The sequence below is a fragment of the Oryx dammah genome, unplaced genomic scaffold (genome assembly GCF_014754425.2).
Source record: "Oryx dammah isolate SB20612 unplaced genomic scaffold, SCBI_Odam_1.1 HiC_scaffold_9, whole genome shotgun sequence".
Lineage (NCBI taxonomy): Eukaryota > Metazoa > Chordata > Mammalia > Artiodactyla > Bovidae > Oryx > Oryx dammah.
Window position 1 is genome coordinate 8,857,160 of NW_024070193.1, and position 5,082 is coordinate 8,862,241.

The 5,082-nt window shown below is 46.0% G+C and overlaps 1 pseudogene; it reads left to right on the forward strand.

The window, feature by feature from the left end:
• The first annotated feature begins 203 nt into the window (after positions 1 to 203).
• LOC120868461 lies at positions 204 to 3,450 on the forward strand (annotated as a pseudogene).
• Positions 3,451 to 5,082: the final 1,632 nt, after the last annotated feature.

The window sequence follows — 5,082 nt, forward strand, 5'->3', positions numbered from 1 at the left end:
CAGGTGGGCCAGGCCAATTAAAATGTCAAAGTCTCCGCTGCTTGATCTCCAGGAACAAATCCTCTGCAGGAACTTATCCTGCCTAACTGCTTGCACTGAACTGTATGTACAAGAATCTTCACTGAAGCATCACGTGTAAATACTAAAAACGGAGGGGGGGAGTGAACAATCGAGACATCCAGCCCTAGGGGAGCATTTGAGCGATGACTGTCTATGGTTACGGCAGCCATGCATATGGCAGCCTGGACCGTTACCATGGATACAGCGGGGCTGTACACTCCGATGGGCAAGACTTCCCAGATGTCACTTCCGCAGAAAAAGAACTTTCTCTCCTGTCTCTTTATATATATATATATGTATATATATATATACACACACACACACACACATATAATATATATGTCTGATTTTTTATATTCAAGTAACACTTCAGTGAACATTCTTGTATATATACCTCATGTAAGTATTTACAGAGGAATAAATTCCTAGAAGTGAAATTGCCATATCAAAAAAAACATTAATTCATGTTGATGCTTGGCAGAAACCAACACAATATTGTAAGCAATTATCCTTCAATTAATAATAAATAAAATTTAATTATAAAAATTTTGTTATTTTATGTTATATATATAGTATATATAGAAAGATAAATGTAGACCTACAGATATGATGCATGTATTATGCATATATTTATTAGTGTAATATGTATATATACATATATTATATAGGTAGACACATATATACAACCTACTTATACAAAGATATATGTGTGTGTATGAATACAAACACAAATGACACACACCCATATTCATATGTACCTGATATCAATACTATAAGTACATAGAAAAGTATCCAGAAAAGGATATGACAAACTTAACGGAGGCTCTGTCTTTGGAGGGACATGTGTGATTAGGAAGAAAGGTGAGCAGGAGAATGACACTTAACAGCATTACCATCCTGTTTTTATTTTTTACAGTGAAACAATTTCAACAGTAATGAAATTGTCTTTTTTTTTTTTTTGGCCAAGTCATGCAGCATGGAGGATCTTAGTTTTCCAACGAAGGATCGAATCTGGGCCCCCTGCACTGGAAGAACGGAGTCTTAAACACTGAACCACCAGGCAAGTCCCAAGATGTCTTTTAAAAAAAAAAACCCACTAAAACTAGACTGAGGAGGATGGCTTTGCTTTGGCAGCCAACTCAAAGCCTTTGTTTTTTTTGTAACCTGAAGCCACGGGTGTTTGTTATGAATATAAGCATCAAATGACTATTGGATCCCAAGATTCATTGCTTTTGGTTTCAATATAAAAATCACTCTTTTTGGTTTGTATTTGAAAAATACCAAAGATCGCAATAATGTGTAACATGCCACTTACAAGAATTATATTGAAAGAAAGATGTCAGAACTACCTTCATTAACCTGACCAGACTTCTCTCTGAAAATAACTCTCCTAACAGTCTCCAGGGAACAAGATGGTGCAGATTCTGAGTGGAAGTCTTGTGAGGCTGTGGGGCACTCTCAGAGTCTGTCTGTGTGCTATGCGTTCATGGTCCCTGGTATCCGGAGCACACAGCCCAGAGGGGGCGTGTGAGCCAGCAGTGCCCAGCTACCCTGTTCCCACACTCACATCTGTGTATTGACCACTGTGCTTGGTCCCCAGGCCCTGTTGCATTACTGACCTTCTGGGATTCTTTCCCATGCTTTTGAAGCGTATCCTTTGGAAGTTCATCTAGTTTGGTTTTCTTGGTAGGGAACTCGCTGTTCTTGTTTATCTGTAATTCTCTTCCTTTCACTCTCATTCTTGCAAGGCGGTTTTGCCAGTTACACATTCTAACTTGACCATCTACCATTTGTGGACAGCCTCCTCTGGTCTTAAGTCTCCCATTGTTGCTGGTGAACAGCTGTTAAATTGTCCCTGTGTTAAATGCTCTGGCTTTCAATCCAGAATGAGCCTAAGATCCTCCATCGTTGGTATTCTGCCCACATTATGTGCCCAGCTGTGGCTTTCTTCTCATTTACTCTGTTTAGGATTCATGGGTTTTCTTGATTTTGTGGATTCAAGTTTTTCATCAGGCACTCTTCGTTTAAAAAGTAACTTTCTTCCATTTTCTCTATTCTTTCCTTTGGGGACTCAAATTTGCTATAGTGAGACCTTTTCATTATATTCTGTTTCTTCTCTCTTTCTACCTCTTTCCTACTCTCCTCATCAGTATAAGCACGATAACCATCTGTCTTACTGTTACATTCTAAAGAATTTTCTGGAATATTTCTCCAGTGCCTCGTCTCTTCAGTTGGGTCTAATCTGTAATTTAACTCATCAATTGAGTTTTAAATTTCAATAATTATATTATTCATTTTTACCAGGATAAATGAATTCTCTGGAAAAGAAGGGCATTCCTCGGGGGTGTCAGCAGAGGTGAGAACAGGGTCACAAGAAAGAGAGAGGAGTCCTGGGTCAGAGGCATGGGGGTGCTGTCCAAGCCCATTCTTTATTAGATAAGACCTGCTGCCAATTTCATGGATGCCTAGTGTGTGAGAGCATCCAGGGGTGCCAGGCGGGAGGGGACCAGGAAGACCCAGCCTAGGGTGTGTGGATTTGAACCTCCCCATTTTTAACCCAAGGTCTCAAAAGACTTCGCAATTCTGGTCCATTGGACTGTCAAGTTAATGCAGGTAATCTTGGAAACAGTGGTAACAAGACAGAATTGGAACAAGCTTCTGGCTCTTATGGGCTTCCCTTGTGGCTCAGCTGGTAAAGAATCCGCCTGCAATGTGGAAGACCTGGCTTCGACCCCTGGGTTTGGAAGATCTCCTGGAGAAGGGAAAGAAAGGCTACCCACTCCAGTATTCTGGCCTGGAGAATTCTATGGACTGTACAGTCCATGGGGGTCACAAAGAGTCAGACACGACTGAGTGACTTTCACTTTGGCTAATTATAGACCACTGCAAAGTGTGACCCTCCTGGCTTGGCTTTTGTTGAATTTGAAGATCCTGGAGATGCAGCTGATGCTGTCTGAGAGTTAGACAGAACACTGTGGCTGCCGAGGAAGAGCGGAACTCTCAAACGGTAAAAAGAGAAGCAGAAATCATGGCCCACCTCCTTCTTGGGGTCGTTGGCCTCCAGATGATTACGAGAGGAGTCCTTCATCTCCACTGGAGAAGGAAATGGCAACCCACTCCAGTACTCTTGCCTGGAGAATCACACGGACGGAGGAGCATGGTAGGCTACAGTCCATGGGGTCGCAAAAGAGTTGGACACGACTGAGCGAGCTTCACAGCCTTCATCTCCGTGCACATCTCCAAGATGGAGATGCTTCTCCTGCAGCCAGAGCAGGTCCCTTTCTAGAGACAGGAGAAGAGAGAGATCACTGTCTCAGGAGAGAAATCACAAGCTGGTTCTTTCTAGATCTTTCTAGACCTAGCAGGTCTAGGTCAAATGAAAGGAAATAGACCTCTGAAGTCCAGAAAGGCACATAGCTAGTTAGGGGCAGAGCCAGGATTGAAACATAGATCTTCTTATTTCTTGGTTAGGGCCTAGCAGTTGGTCAGGACCATCCAAGAGGGAAGGGATTAGATACTGAAGACTGAGATGGATTCTGGTCTGTGTCATCCAAAATAAACTACGAATGAAGTATAGAGAGACCCAACAAAGATCAGTTGTTCTTCCATGACTACTTTGATGTATTTATTTAAAAAGTATACACTGATAACCCACCTGAATCCTCTTTTTGTTTCCCCTTTTGGTGTCCCTGCTTTGTGGTACATGAAGCACACTTTCAAACTAGGCTACTAGGAATTGCAGGCTGAAAAGGGAGCCACAGCTTTGCCTGCACTGCAGCAGGCAGGACGGTCTTGAATGCAGCTGGAAGCCAGGGAGCTATGGGGGGCTCCTGGAGACCCGCAGCTCCTCCCAGTCGCTGATTCCGGGAAGAGCGGCTGGAAGGCAGATGCTTGAGGAGGTTAACTTTGGGGCACCGTCGCCACCTGGTGGCGTAGCCTGGTTATTGCCGCGATCGCGCCTACAAGCCCAGAGAAAGGAGAGAACAAAGGAAATGTGGGCGGAGGCACCACGCTGGGCGATTTGACTTTGCTGCAAGAATTGCTGAACCGCCTTGTCCCTCCCTGGAAGGTGCTAGCCTCCGAAGAGCTGATCTCTTGGTTCTCAGAGTGTGCAAACAGGGCGCCCTGGGCCTTACACGACTTCCGGGCGTCATCACATGGAAATTAGAAAGACCACAGTCTTGAGATCTTAGAATCACCAAGGTAATCCCCACCCCCCATCCCTGCCGCTAGGTCACTGTCACAGGGTCTGAGAACTGCCCGAGATCACCCAGCTCCAGTTGCTGTTCCCGCCTCCGCCTCCGCCCCCGCCCAATGTGGGCAGCCTTTGTTCACCAAGGTCTCAGCGACATTCCGGCCCCAGGCGGCGGAGTTTACGTTATCTCTGTGGCCCTCCCTGGGGACACTGGGCCTTCGGACCCACGCCCTCTCCCTCCCTCTCCCCCCTGGAGCTGACCTCCCTCCCGCCTCCGGCTCCCCTTCTCTCGGGTCTCCGCCGCCACCGAGACCTCTGTCCTACACCGGTCCTTTCAACTGCCGTTTGCACATCTGGGACAAGTTGCTGTCCCCAGTCTGGATACTTCTCCGGGGCAATCCCCTCGCGTTCACCCCCTGACCACCCAGAATCTGTACAGTCCACTGTCTTAACCCGCCCTGTCCACGTAGGCGGTGTTCAGCAGTGCTGTCTCCTCCTACGTTTTCTTTCGAAATAACATCATACTTCGAGAAAAGTCGCAAAAATAGTACAAAGAAGTCCCTTACCCGCTTTGGTGGTGATTAAGTCTCTAAGTCATGTCCGACTCTTGGGACCCCATGGACTGTAGCCCATCAGGCTCCTCTGTCCTTGGGATTGCCCAGGCAAGAATGCTGGAATGTGTTGACATTTCCTTCTCCAGGGGATATTCCGGACCCAGGAATCGAACCCCGGTCTCCTGCATTGCAGGCGGATTCCTGCATTGCAGGCAGATTCCTTACCTACGGAGCTACCACTGAGCTGAGGGAGAAGCCGTACCCCCTTTACTG